This window comes from Mus caroli, chromosome 1 (genome assembly GCF_900094665.2).
Source record: "Mus caroli chromosome 1, CAROLI_EIJ_v1.1, whole genome shotgun sequence".
In the NCBI taxonomy this organism is placed as follows: Eukaryota; Metazoa; Chordata; class Mammalia; order Rodentia; family Muridae; genus Mus; species Mus caroli.
Genome location: NC_034570.1, coordinates 79,821,345 through 79,837,162, shown reverse-complemented (window position 1 = coordinate 79,837,162; position 15,818 = coordinate 79,821,345). Strand labels below are relative to the sequence as shown.

Below are 15,818 nucleotides of genomic sequence, written 5' to 3'. Positions count from 1 at the left end.
TCAGTGGTTAAGAGCACTGACTGTTCTTCTAGAGGACTTGAGTTTAAATCCCAGCAACCACATGGTGGCTCACAACCATCTGTAATGAGACCTGATGCCTTCTTCTGGTGTGTCTGAAGACAGCTACAGTGTACTCATAATAAATAAATTAATTAATTAATTAATTAATTAATCTTTAAAAAAAAAACAAGTTTAAAATAAAAAATTTGCTGGGGATAGGGGTGGCACACACCTTTAAACCCAGCACTTGGGAGGCAGAGAGAAGGGCTGATCTCAGAGTTCTAGGCCAGCCTGGTCACATAATGAGTTCCAGAACTATCAGGGCTATGTAAAGAAAACCTGTCTGAAAAAAAAAAAAAAAGGTAGAGGAGGAAGAAGAGGAGGAGAAGAAAAGAAGGAAGGACAGATGGATGGACAGAAGACAATACAACAATAATAAGTTTAAGGGGAATAAAGTAAAGATGGGAGTGGAGGACCAGAGAGATGCCTCAGTGGTTAAAACCAATTCCCAGCAACTACAAGGTGGTTCACAACTACTTGTAATGGGATCTGTTGCCTTCTTCTGGCATGCAGGAGTCCATGCAAATAGGGCATATACATTAAATAACTAAGTAAATAAATCTTGAAGGAAAAGAAAAAGAAAAAGATTGGAGTAGAGGGTGATGACGAAAACAAAGGATATGTGGGAAATGCTTATAGAAACCCACTACTCAGAAAGCTAAAACACAATTTTTTGTTTGTTTCTTTCTTTCTTTCTTTCTTTCTTTCTTTCTTTCTTTCTTTCTTTCTTTCTTTAAGGGCAGGGGCTTTAAACACAGATACTCTGAATGAGTAGACAATGTTTCCCTCAGAAGACATGAGTTATTAAATGAAACCATCAGTGGTCAGGGATGCCCCCAAATCCCAAAATAACAGAAGCAATTGTCATTGCTCTTGGTGATCTACTAGAACATGTTAAGACCCTATTAGTGATGTTACAACACTTTGGTGGTAGGACATAAAAAATCAAGGTAGAACCAACCTGAAATTTGCCTTCCTGTTGGCTAGTTTTCATAGTGCCAGAAAATGCTATGCAGAAGAAAAGCCATCAAAGGTATTACCATTGATAGCAAATGTGTTCACTCATACAATAGTGGCATGAAAGTGATGGAGGTAAACTGGACACTGACTAGAGGCCTGCTCCAAAGGGAATCTATGCCTAGTACTACAAGCATGGTCAGAAGCCCATGGCTCTCAGAATGCCATAAGCCCTAGAGAGGAACCTACTACTATTGTTTTGCTAAATGGACGTTATAAAAGTGCAGAGACAGGAAGATCCCTAGGACTTGCTGGACAGGCAGTCAGTCAATCCAAACCAGTGCACTCCAGGTTCAGTGAGATCTGTCTCTGATGATGACAATGATGACGATAAGTTGATGATGTGGAAATCGACTAAGGAAAACACCAAATATCCTCCTCTGGCCTTCATACTCATATGCACACACATGCACATAAAACACACAAATATACACAGTACTTACATAGTACATCAAATATGGAAAAAAAAAACTAAGACTAAACTGCTTATATTGTCTTTAAAGTTGTTGCATATACTAAATCACTGAATTTTACACTGATAATACTGGAGCCAGGCGTGCACATACCTATGATTCCAGGCCATTTGTAATCCTAGCACACATGTAATCCCAACACTTGGGGACTAAGGCAGGAGGCTCTGAGTTCAAGGTCAACCTGAATTACGAGAGTGAGCCTTAATAAAACTGCTTCATCATCACTCTGACATACTACTAATGAACATCTGGGAACAGAGAGAAAGTGGGAAACTATGTTCTTACATATTGTATGTGAAGACCAGAGGTGGCTCTCAGGTACACTCTTCAATCACTATCTACTTTTTGAGATGGGGTTTCTTACTGAAGCTGGCCAATTTGGTTAAATTAGCCAACCAGCAAGACTCAGGGACCCTCCTGTCTCTGCCTCCCCAGGGTGCTCAAATCATAGGCACGTACCACTGTAACCAGGTTTTGGATGATGGTTCTAAGGAATCAAACCTGGGCACAATGCTTGCATGGCAAGTACTTTACCAACTTTTCCTTCTAACAGGTACACAAAAATAATACACTGTATAATTAAAATCTACTAAAACTCCCTTAATTAAAAGGGTTTTTTTCCCTTTTCCAACTTTCCTATAGTGTATGTCTTAAGCCTGCATGTTTGCATGTGCCAGGGGCATGGGTGCCTATGCATGTAGAGGCCCAAAGTTAGTTTTAGGAATCATTCTTGATGGCATCCTTGAGGCAGTCTCTCAATCAAACCCAGAGCTCACCAGCATCAATCACTAAGTCTCATCTGGTGAGTCTTTATCTCGGACTTCTGAGGCTAGAATTACCGGCAAGTCACCAATCCCTGGCATTTATCTGGGTTCAGAGGAGCCAAACTCCAGTCCTTAGGCTTGCATGATAAACACTTAGATCACTAAGCTATCTCCCAAGTCCTCAAAAAGAGTTCTTTTTAAAAATATGGAGGCTAGCCGGGCATGGTGGCGCACGCCTTTAATCCCAGCACTCGGGAGGCAGAGGCAGGCGGATTTCTGAGTTCGAGGCCAGCCTGGTCTACAAAGTGAGTGCCANAAAAAAAAAAAAAAAAAAAATGGAGGCTAGGCTCAGTGGTTAAAAACAGACTGCTCTTCTAGAGGACCCAGGTTCAATTCCCAGCATCCACATGGCAGCTTTCAATGGTCTGCAACTCTAGTTCCAGGGAATCTGATACCTTCATACATTCATACATACATACATACATGCATGTGGATAAAAAAATAAATAAATTTTTAAAAATTGAAAATATCGTGCCATAGCTCCTACGAATACCAGTTATTTTGTTTATTTGAGAAAAGGACTGACTCCGTAGTCTAGCTATATCCAATTTCTGCCTCATGAGTGCTGAGATTACAAATGTGTGCCAATACATTCAGTTAGCATATTTTCTTCTAAATAAGGTTAAGAGCTTCACAATGGATGTGTTAGATCCAGTTAAACTCATAGTACATCCCAAACTAAACTATTAGGCAAGACTACATGTTTAAAAACAACAAAACCAAGTACTTCCTGTGCGTATCAACCAGCCCTGTAACGTCACTGCCGTAATCCATTTAGTGTGTTCTGTACAAGAATGTCAAAGTTACCACCTGGTTACCAAATAAACCTGTACCGACTGCTTTTTAAAGTATTTTGTAATACAACATATTTAGGAGCTAAAAAGAATATTGCTCAGTGGTTAAGAACATTTGCTGCTCTTGCAAAGGATACAGGTACAGTTTCTACACCCACATGGTGGCTCACAACTGTCTGTAACTACTATTTCAAGGAATTCAATGCCCTCTTCAGGCCTCTGCAGGCACCAGGAACACTTGTGGTGCACATATATATGTATAAAATAAAAATAAATAAATTTTTAAAAATTGAAAATTCTGTGCCAGAGTTCTAAGAACTGACCACATAGTCCAGTCTCCATCCAGACTCTGCCTCATGAGTACTGAGGAGATTACAAATGTTTGCCAATGCATTCAGTGAGCGTATTTTCTTCTAAATATAAAGGTTAAGAGCTTCACAGTGTATTAATCTTTTTGTTGCTATTGTTTGTTGTTGTTTTCTATGTAGATCTCACCATGCAGCTCTGACTGTCCTAGAACTTGCTCTGTAGACCAGGCCAGCCTCAAACTCAGAGATCCACCTGCCTCTGCCTCCCAAGCACTTGCATTAAAGGCATGCTATTTTTTTTTTTTTTTTAAATCTTAAGGTTTTTTGAACCACTATTTCAAGTAAATTTTTTCAAATGAACTTTGAGGGTATGTCTAACTATTGCAAAGAGGATCTAAATTTCTAAACCAAGTTAGGGTTTGAACTAGACTGGATTTAAAGAGCAAGCAGATTCTGACCAAAATAAAACTACTTAGTATTTATGAAAATACTTTTGAAAAAAAAATCACTTAACTATTTATTTATTTATTTTCCTATTTAACTTACTACAAGGCATGTATTGATCACACAGGCTTTCAAAGCACCAAACCCCACCACCAGTGCTAATAACAAAGAAGATACAAACAGAACCTCTGAGACTGGGTACGGAATCAACTCCTGACAAAAGTCTTAAACTGTAAGAGACACCCCTAGACACAGGAGCATCTAGGGAACAAATGAATGAACAAGGAAATCCTGTTCTAGCACACTTGACCATCCTGATTGCAGCAAAACCTCACAAACATCAAATGCTCCAAAACTTGAATTCAGCTATCAATTATAACATGGTTCCCTAGAATTATTTCCTGATGTAAACACTTCTGGGGAGCTCTAAGAACAATGAAAGCAATTAATTCCCAAGAGAGCAAACAGAAGTGTCCCACTACTTTCCCTTTATAAATTAAAGGAGGGATTAAGGACTGTACTCAATTCTGAGTTCCATACCCTAGGATTCTTCATCCCAATCCATTTAATACAGTGAGTTTATAGATTTCTATGTTCTGAAGGGACTGTCTTACATAGTACACTTACACCTTATCTCTAAAAAGAATTTTCTAAAGCTATAGCTAAGTGCTGAAGTGAGAATAGTCTTCCTTTTTTATCTTTTATTTTTGGACAGGGTCTCACTGTGTACTCTCCGCTGCCCTGAGGAATTTATTCTGTAGATTAGGGTACCCTCGAATCTGTAAGCACCACTACACCCAAGGGGATCACTTCAAACCCCACCTAATCAAATGTGTTCAACTCAAACCTGTACAAGCCTCCTGACCATTGGGAAATAGCTCTGAATTTGTAAAACTTGGGATGTGCAGCTAACTCTGCTTTGCCTCTCTAGAAGCCTTCTCTTAAAACCAGTTCTTCAAGCCAGGTGTAGTGGCACCCACCTTTAATATCCCCCAACACTCAGGAGGCAGAGGCAGTCGGATCTCTGTTAAGGCCAAGCTGTTCCAGGATAGCCAGGGCAGTTATACAGAGAAATGCTGTCTCCAAGAAAAAAAAAAGGTTCATTTTTTTAACTATGACTAGTACTGTCTGGCTATTTTTGGCTCAAACTTTTCTGTTCCTCCTTTTCTAACTTTCCCCCAGAATATTCATAGCTTATTTATTTAACTATGAGCTCAAGTGTTGTCTTCTACTAAGTCCCTGTGGATAGAACTCTGCTCACTTAAAGTGCAAAAGGGCACACAGAAAATGAGGACAAGTCTCAAAATGGCCTGGATTAAGGAAATGTGAGAGGAATGACCGGCCCCCCATTCCCCAAATTACAAACTTGGGGTTTTTCCCTGTATTACTACTTTTATTTATTTTATTTTTTATTCTTTGTGTATCATTCTAAATCAATTGAACTAGCCTACCTCAAAGCAAGCAGCAACTGATATTGTACCATGGCTTTTGGAAATTTTACTGGACAATCACACTGAAAAAGCCAATCATGTGAAACTCCTCCCACTTCTCAATCCTTCACCTAGTCATTTTCTCTCAACTACTGCTAAATCTTAAGAGTCTTCTAACATCGTTTTGATAATCTAAATTCTTTTAACTCATATCTAATTACAACAAAATTTCTATGCTAGATAATGCATAAACACTACAAAGGCAAAGGAAGAAATGTGTTCAAGGATAGTTAGTCTGTGCTATATAGCCAGATCCTATCTCCAAAATAATTAATTTTTTAGAAATCCAATTTGCAAAGCTAGAGGGATGGTACAGCAATTAGGAGACATAGTGCTCTTGCAGAGGACCAAAGTTTAATTCCCAGCACCCACAGAGAGCAGCACACCACTTCCTGTAACTCCAGTTCCAGGAACTTAGACACTCTTTTGTTCCCCCAGGGAAATGGAGGTGGAAGATCTAGGTCAGGCAGCCTCAGCTAACAGTGAATTAGAGGCTAGCTTAAGCTACACAAGCTCTGTCTTAAGAAAGGGGGGGGGGGGAACCCAACCTGGGTGAGCACAGGAGACACATGCAATGTCTCTGTGCTAGACGTTACAGGTAGAGAAAGGCCATATGGTTAGACATATGCAGCAAACAATTTTTACTTAATTTCATCCCAAGCTTTCTCCTCTGTCACCGTGTTTATCCATATTCATGACATAATAATTTTAATAAGTCAATGATTACTCTTGCCTTCCCTTAAGTTCTAACTTTGAAAGTGAACATGATAAAAACTTACAAAGTGTCTCTCCGTACCTCTTTATACGTTCACCTATACAAAGTAGAAAGAGAGATTAGCTATTAATTTCCACAAACTAAAATCACACTTTCTGCTTGTTGAATGGTAAACCTGGTAAATCAAGGATAGCTAACATGGAAAATGCCCTAGGTTCTATCCTTAAGATTCATAACAGGGCATAATGGAAAATGCCTGTTGTCCCTAAAACTGGAGAAATGGGGGAAGATCAGAAGTTCAAGGTAATTCTCAGCTACATATCAAGATGGAGGACACCCTGGGATACATGAGACCTTGTACCCAAAGAAAATCCCATTATATCCTCTACTATGAAACATGTATTCTCAGTATAGCTGAGCAGACAAAATTCTACCATGTATACAATTAAGTCATAATCTTGTATTTAATCCTTTAAAAACTGAGATTTAATTATTTTTAGTGTATGAATGTTTTGCCTGCATGTATGTATGTGTGCCACAGGCATTCCTGGTCCCCAAGGAGGGCAGAAGAGTGAGTCGGATCCCCTGGAACTAGAGTTACAGATGTTTGTAAGTCACTACATAGGTCCTGGGAACCGAATCTGGGTCTTCCGCAAAAGCAACAAGTGTTCTTAGCCACTGAGCCGTCTCTAAAGCCCCAAATCACAGTTTTTAAAAATTATATGATGTTTATAAAAACAAGGTTTTTGCCACTGTGAATGAACACTACTTTAAACAACCAATAGCTATGTTTTTAATACTGAACAAATTCCCAAAATCAGTTGTTTCTTAAAATGATACACACAATGATTTCCCCATTTTGAGACTAGATTTTACCAAGTAAACTAGGCTGGTCCAGAACTCATTATCCTCTATTCTCTGTCAAGTACTAGAATTACAGGGGTGTGTACCATCAAGATCAGCAAGTACAGTGACTTTAGAGAAATGCATTCAAGTTCATTATAGGAGTTTAACATTGCATATACACTGTACACTCTATATAACTGTCTATAAAGATTCCACACTGTCATTTTTGTGTCTTTCGGAGGATGGGACAGTGTTCAGCAAAGCCCAAAGGGCTTGGTCCGTGCTAAGCGGGTGCTTACTACCAGTCTTACCCTGTTACCTTTAACTTTTCACTTATACCTTTAAATCAGATCAAGTCTGTAAGAGATAAGAGTAAAGGAGATGGCTCAGTCAGTAAAATGCCTTATAAGCAGTAGAACCTCATTTCAAAGCTTAGAATCCACATTTTAAAACCCAGGCATAGTGGTGTACATTGGTGATCCCAGTGCTAGGGAGGCAGAGGCAAATGGATCTCTTAGGTTCAATGGCCAGACAATTTAGCCTAGTCAGTGAGTTCAGGCATATGAGAGGCCTTGTCTTTAAGAAAAAAAAAAAAAAAAAAAAAGTGGGACTAACAAAATGGCTCAGCTTGTAAAGATAATTGCCATTAAGCCCAGAGGCCTGATTTTTGATCCCCAGAACCCACAGTAAAAGATTCCTATAAAGCCAGGTGTGGTGGCGCACGCCTTTAATCCCAGCATCGGGAGGCAGAGGCAGGCGGATTTCTGAGTTCGAGGCCAGCCTGGTCTACAAAGTGAGGTCCAGGACAGCCTTGCTATACAGAGAAACCCTGTCTCAAAAACAAAAAAACAAAAAAAGAACAACAACAACAAAAAAGATTCCTCTAAGGTGTCCTCTAACTTCCATATGTATGCTATAACACATATACACACATAGATACATGCACACACAGAGGAACAAATAAATAAATTTTATTTTTAATTAAAAAAAAAATGTAACTGGTTCCTAAGGAGCCAACAGCTAATGTTGTCTTCTGGGAACTACATTTAAGCACGCACATATACAAACACACCTGGCCCACAAATATGCACATGCACACACAGACACAAAGACAGGGACTCCATACTATATTTAGACTCATAACAGCAATTACACATAGGCAAGCGTTAAAACATATTAGGGTATGGGAAGATATCTTTGGGTAAAGTGCTTGCTAAGCAACAAACATGAGAATCAGACTGCCAGCATCCACATAAAAGCTGGTCATCGCAGCATCTAGCTGTAACAGCATTCCTAGGGGAAATAAAGGCTGAGAAAGAAGAATTTGGGGGTACCTAATAGCCACTTGAACTGAAATTTAGCTTTAAGCTCAATGAGAACTTGTCTCATCAAATAAGGTGGAAAGCAGTACAGTGAAACACTAAATATTAATCTCTAGTAGGTATGTTCCCTCTTGCTGTCTCTTTCATACCCACACAAAAGCATAGTAAGCCCAAACATAGATTATATGAATATATTAAATGTAGCAAATACATTAAGATTGTAAAGTTGGTGGAAGTGTGCCTGTCTAGCATGTGTTAGGTGTAAGTTAATTCCCAGCAAAACAAAAACAAAAACAAAAAAAACAAGGTGAGGACCATTATTGACCAAAATTACTATGACATCCCAAAAACTAGCTAAACAAATACTAAGTCAACATGAACAAATCCCTTTCCAAAAAGTAAGACTGCCAGTGCTGCTCATCTGCAAGAGTGTCCAAAGTCTTAAGTGGGCTAATACAGCTTAAAGATGGAAACTCTGTCAAGTCTAAAGCAAAGGCACTTATATTACAATATAACAACAGTGTTCTTCCAAAACTATTGATCAGATGCCAACCAAACACTGGTCCCTGTTAGGTTCTGGGCTATGGAGGAGCACTGCATTCAAGAAACTAAAGGGGCTGGAGAGATGGCTCAAGAGTAAAGAGTACTAACTGCTCTTCTAGAAAACCTGGGTTGGCTTTCCAACACCCACATGCTGGCTCACAACCATCTAGAACTCTTAGTTCCAAGAGATCCAATGCCTCCATGTGCACCAGATACATACATACATACATAGTATACAGACACACATGAAGGCAAAACATTAATACATATCAAACAAAAATATATTTTTTTAAAGAACCTCCAAGCTCTCAAGAAGAAAACAAGATTTTAAGAGAACACAAAACTGAGTGGATGTTTAAGTCCAGGGAAGACTTAAACGGGTTAAGTGACAGAAAGGACACAGGAAAGTACCAGCAGCAAGAGAACCCTGTATGTGGGTTCATTCTGCAGCTGCTACATAAAGGACAAGCTACAGAGGGCTGTAATGGTGACAGCTAAGCCTTGAACTGTTCTTGACAATTTATAATGAGATGTTTGTTACCAAATGTCTTACTTTGTATTAAAGAGATTTAAACCTTAATATACATGAGGCACTATAAGTCTTGTAAATCAGAATCAATCAATTATCTTACAACGAAGACTAAGAGGACCTCAGTGGTTAAGAGCATGGGCTGCTCTTCCAGAGGACCAGGCTTCAACTCCCAACACCCATATGGCAGCTCACAATTGTCTGTAACTCCACTTCCAGGGGATCTGACACACAGACATACAATCAGACAAAACACCAATACACATAAAATAAAAATAAATTATTAAATAAAAGACTAATCTCACAGATCAATTTTAACTTAAAAAAAATTAAGTTTTTCTGAACAGCACTATTCATGTTCCTTTTCTTTTCTTTTCTCTTCTCTTCTTTTCTCTTCTTTTGTTTTTTCGAGACAGAGTTTCTCTGTGTAGCCCTGCCTCCCAAGTGCTGGGATTAAAGGCTTGCACCACCGCTGCCCGGTTCATGTTCTTAAATATACAAAAACAAGTAAAACAAATGCATACACACGACAAAGTGATAGACTTCACATGAAACACAAACCCTAGTTCTCAGAGAATGGCTGGCTGTAGGAAATGCCCAACACCTATTTTTCCTACTCCAGCTCAGAAAGCCAATACAAGAACAACACGAATTTTGGGCCAGCCTGGGGTAACAACAAAACCTTTCTTTATTCCAAAAAATTAAGCATAGCATTTGCTATTAGTCTCTTGTACTATCTTGTCAAATATTTTCAAATGATTTCTAACCTCATGAAACCCCATCTAATCACTAATAAAAAGCAAATGCAAATATTCCAAGTGTTTTCCTACTAGAAAAGTTTATGAAATTTAAATGTTCCTGATGAGCAATCCTAAAAAAGATATCAAATCTTCAACGTTTATGGGACCTCTATATTTTTCTTTTATCTTGAACTCCTAATTTCCAATAAAAAGGTGTCTATTTTGGGAGAAAAGAATATCTTGACTGATTATTTTTTTAAAACTCCAAACTGCAAAAAGGCAAAAGCCATTCCTCCTACTAGAAGGAACTTTATTACTAACTGACAAGGCAGGACACCCCTCTCCCAAGCTCTTCTACTCTCCCCCTCTCTCTCTCTCTCTTTTTTAATATTTATTTTTGTAGCTGTACAGATGATTGTGAGCTGTTGGGAATTGTATTTAGGACCTCTGCTCGCTCTGGTCAACACCGCTCGCTCCAGCCCAAAGATTTATTTATTATAAGTACATTATAGTACACTGTAGCTGTCTTCAGACTCACCAGAAAAGGGCGTCAGATCTCATTATGGGTGGTTGTGAGCCACCATGTGGTTGCTGAGATTTGAACTCAGGACCTTCAGAAGAACTGTCAGTGCTCTTACCCGCTGAGCCATCTCGTCATCCCGCTCTTCTACTCTCTTAACTGCTTTCCCTGTAGGCCCAACTTCTAGAAAGTAATATTCAGGTACAGAAGTATTTAAGGGTAAGTTTTCTAAAAGAAATGTATAATATTTCCTTTGGCCCAATATAAAAATCTAACAGATTCAGATTATACTATTTTGTAACACATAACCAGATTACCTGACTGTATTAAAATGAGGAATACAATGACAATCTAGTAAAGACACCAGCCTAGTAAAAGTAACTGAGTAAAAGCAGGCATAAGGACTATATAGAAAGTTACAGAGACTACACCCAACACAAATGAAAAGACCACACATGTGTGTATCTAAAACAATTAGTGTTGACTTTCATTCTGAAATTACATGTTTACCTGTTGGGGGAAGAGGGACAGCTTGCCAGTCCCAGGAACTGAATTCAGGTTTTCAGGCTTGGTAGTAATCACCCTTACCTGTTAAGACCTCTGGCCAGCTCATGGGTTTTAGATGTGTTTTGTTTATAAACACAAATAAATGGGAAGGGTTGGAGGAAGGAGGGGGAAGAGGGAAAACAAAGTAACTATAGCTTAATTTATAATAGAAGAACTTATCAAGATGACTATCAAAAGTAATATGATAAACCACACTATCAGAGTGTTCCCCCCACCCCTTTTCTTGAGACAGGGCCTCACTTTGCCTCAACTAGCCTGGAATTCACTAGATCAAGCTAGCCTTGAATTCAAGAGATCCATCTGCCTCTTCTACCTCCTTAGTGTTCTCTTGGTATGATATGCATGGCACTCTCTACCAGTCTTCTAAAAACCTACAAACCCCATCAAATCATAAAGGAAACACCAGACCGACTCTAATAAAGTTTCACAGAAACACCTGACCAGTATTAAACTCATCAAGGATGTTAAAACAAAGGAAGCAGTCAAAGCCAAAGGGTAAGGATACAAACTAAATGTCATATGGTGTCCTGTACATATCTGCCAACAAAAAGTACCAGGTAAAACTAAACAAACAGGGAAAGAACAAGTGACACATTTTAACAACAAGGTGCCACTTTTGGCTTACTAACTAACTATAATAATGTGTCACAGAAACAACGTCATCAACAGTGGGAGAAATTTCTATAGTATCCTCTCAATTTTCTGTGGATCTACAACTGTTCTTAAAACTAAAGCCTATAGGGGTAGGGGAGCTGGCGAGATGGCTCAGTGGGTAAGAGCACTGACTGTTCTTCTAAAGGTCCTGAGTTCAAATCGCAGCAACCACATGGTGGCTCATAACCATCCTTAATGAGATCTGACACCCTCTTCTGGTGTGTCTGAAGACAGCTATAATGTACTTACTAATAATAAATAAATCTTTAAAAAAAAAAAAAACTAAAGCCTATCATAAAAAAAGAAACTAAGACTATAACTACAAATTTCAACTTTTTTGCATTTAACTTTTTTTTTTTAAGTTTGGTGGTATTTAGCCGGACGTGGTGGCGCACGCCTTTAATCCCAGCACTCGGGAGGCAGAGGCAGGCGGATTTCTGAGTTCGAGGCCAACCTGGTCTACAAAGTGAGTGCCAGGACAGCCAGGGCTACACAGAGAAACCCTGTCTCGAAAAACCAAAAAAAAAAAAAAAAAGTTTGGTGGTATTTTTCGGTAGTGCTTGGGATGGAATCCAATTTTGTGCATGCCAGATTCTACTACTGAACTACATATTTTGTAACATTTAAAAATAAAGTGTGATTAACACATTCCCTCCAATAGTCTTAGCACTCAAGACAGACACAAGAAGATTGCTCTGAATTTCAGGTCAGCCCAGACGACACAATGTTCCAGACCAGCCTGAACTACTAATTACTATTAAGTAAATAAATACAAGTTCCTCAATCACACTGGCCCGAGTTCATTAAACATATTTATGCATAGCTACTGCACTGGTCAACAGTGCCTGACAGAACAGCCCATCACAGCATAAATCCTGTTTAACAGTGCTGGATATTATTACCTCCACAAATCTGTATCTACTCAGCCCTAAAAACCTTCAAGGTTCTAGGTTGAAAATTGTGGAAACAACATGTTTTGCTTACACAAAGCCCTGGATTCAATCCCTAGCAACAACAAAATTTAACCCTCAATGATATGTGATTATACAATTCAAACAAATTTTAAATTGACTTTAAGAACTCGATGTACAAACCAGAGATGTAGTTTAGATAGTAGAGTGTTTCCCTTTCATGTATGAAGCCCTGGGTTCAATCCCAAGCACTACACAGAACTAATCTATACATGTAAAGCTGGCACTCAGAAGGTAGAAGCACGTGCTTGCTTCAGCAGCACATATTCTAAAATTGGAATGATACAGAGAAGATTAGCATGGCTCCCATGCAAGGATGACACACAAATTCATGAAGCGTTCCATATTTTGGGGGAACCAATTAAAGAAAAATGTAAGATCAGTGTGCCATTGTGAATGCAACATTTACTAATCTTCTGATAAAATGTCTCTTATAATCATCAAGGAATATAGTATAATAAAAATCATTCCCAAGGGAAAAAAAAAGGTAGAAACACAGGTTCAGAAGTTCAAGACCAGCCGGGTGTGGTGGCGCACTCCTTTAATCCCAGCACTTGGGAGGCAGAGGCAGAGGCAGGCGATTTCGGAGTTCGAGGCCAGCCCAGGGCTACACAGAGAAACCCTGTCTCAAAACAAAAACAAAAAAAAAAGAAGTAGTAGTAGTAGTTCAAAACCAACCTGAAATACATGTGGCCCTGTCTCAAAATGAGGGTGTCAACAAAATCAAAATTCAGTGTAAATATGTATGTTTTAACATGGTATTGTTAAAATATTTTTTACTCTGAGTCAGCACTGTACTACCCATACACTGAGGGGTACTTTTACTGACACTATAATAACATTCAAGTTATTAAGAACAAACTACACTAGAAGCCAGTCTATTTTTTATTGCTAGCAGCATACATCACAAAAGAGGAAAATAGTACCTTTTTTAAAGAATGCCTTGTTGAGTGGGGGGAGAATGCCTCTTTGACAAGTAAGAAAAAAACTACTGTTATTTGATTTGATAATCTGTTTGATGAAACAGGAAATAAACTAAAACACTTTTTCCCCCTAAGGGGGATTGTTTTGGAAGAAACAAAACAAACAAACAAACAAACAAACAAAAACAGGTGAAACAGGTGACAGACAAATGGTTAAGTTAGGTCATTTTTTTCAAAGAAAAGAAAGAGACTATTACCACAAAAAGAAAAAAATTTTTTGGTTGGGTCTTCAGTAACGTTTTAGAAGTAAACAGATCCTACTACAGTTTGAATACATCCCCCAAAGTTCATGTGCTGGAAATTTCCCCAACACAACAGTCACAAGAGATGATTTAGTAAAGAAGGCTCTGCTCTCATTGATGGATTAATGCTATTAACCAGAGATGGGATGTGGTTAGTCATCACTAATATGAGTCGTTATCAAAGCAAGCTCAAACCCCTCCTCATTCCCCTTGCTCTCTCTCTCTCTCACTTCTTGCCTTCTTGTCATGGGATGATATACCCTAAATATAAGTCTATGCAGATGCTGCTACCATGCTTCCATTGTGGTTCACATCTGTGTATTGTTACTGCAGCAGAAATCAGACTAATGCAGGTCCTAATATCAAAATGGAATGGAGGTAATGATAAATTGTTTGCCAGCACATTCAATCCCTAGCAACTGCAAATCAGCATATATCTCAAGAGAAAGAAGAAAACATAATAAAAGAAACACAATAATTTTAAAACAAACAGCCAAGTATGATGACACACATTTGTAATCTCAGTACGCAAAGAGGCAGGAAGAACTCAGCAGGTTCAAGGACAGTCTGGTCCACACAGTGAGTTCCAGGCCTGCTACGGTTACACAGCATGAACCTGCCATAAAATATCAAATCATAATACACAAACTCATGCATACACCCTGGAAAGCTTATCAAGGGGCATAAACGATCACCTGGCCATCACCAAGATCTAAAATGTGACAATGCAGTTTTTTTTTCTCAGGCTGGAAAGTTGCCTTAGCAGTTAAGAGTACTGGCTGTTCTTCCAAAAGATTTAATTCCCAGAACCCACACTAATCAAAAACCATCCAATTCCAGAGAATTTCCAACAGCCTCTTCTGGCCGCTTTGGGCACTGCATGAAGAAATACATACAGTGGGATATAGTGAGACCTAGTTTTCAAAAACAAGAACAGAAAAGATACTTTAAATGGTAGTACCTTAAGAAATGGCTCAATGATTTAAAAGTACTTTTTAACTCTTGTAGAGGACCCGGGCTCTATTCCCAACACCTACACAGCAGCTTACAACAGTCTCTATGTCTTGTTCCAAGGGCTCCAAAGCCCTCTTCTGGCTTCCTCATTCACTAGGCATGCATACTGTGCACATACAGACAGACAGGCAAATACTTATACACATAAAAATAAAGACAAATCTAAAATAAAGGGTTTTTTAAAAGATTTATTATTTTAATTTTGTGTGTGTCTGTATTGAAGTCTGTGTACCTACCATGTGCTACCTAGTGCCTTTGGATCCCCTGGAACTGGAGTTACAGATAGTTCTGAACCATATGGGTGCCAGGAACCCAGGTTTTCTGCAAGAGCAACAGTGCTCATAACCACTGAGCCCTCTTCTCCAGCCCCTAAAATAAAGTTTTAAATGGTGGTGCATACCTAGAATCTGAGCTCTTGGGGAAAAAGAAGCCACAAGATCTCCACAAGCTCAAACACAGGATATCAAAAACTATCTCAAAACAACAACAACAACAAAAGCCAAGGGGGCTGGAGAAATGCCTTAGAAGTTAAGATCACTTAACTGCTCTTGCAGAAGACACAGGCTCAGATCCCAGCACCCACACTGTGGCTCACAAACATAGTTGTAGTTGTAGTTGTAGTTGTAGTTGTAGTTGTAGTAGCAGTAGTAGTAATTATTATTACCATCAGAAAATTAAACACACATCTCTCTGCTTTTCCTTTTTTTTTTTTTTTTTTTTTTTAAAGATTTATTTATTATATGTAAGTACACTGTAGCTGTC

At 38.7% G+C, this 15,818-nt stretch overlaps 1 protein-coding gene and 1 non-coding gene across 7 annotated transcripts in view; one reads left to right on the top strand and one right to left on the bottom strand.

Annotated features, from left to right (window-relative positions):
- Positions 1-15,818, bottom strand: part of Gigyf2 (GRB10 interacting GYF protein 2) — a 129,153-nt gene that overhangs the window by 100,594 nt on the left and 12,741 nt on the right. The window contains exon 1 of one of the 6 annotated variants that reach the window (XM_021171018.2): positions 6,190-6,537. The exons of the other annotated variants lie outside the window; for them this stretch is intronic. The gene's annotated coding sequence lies outside the window, so the exon portion shown is untranslated. Of the gene's footprint in view, positions 1-6,189; positions 6,538-15,818 lie in introns of those variants that run through there. 6 annotated transcript variants of the gene reach the window in all.
- LOC115032349 lies at positions 13,062-13,168 on the top strand. The gene has a single exon (XR_003838029.1). It is a non-coding gene; the product is annotated as a U6 spliceosomal RNA (small nuclear RNA).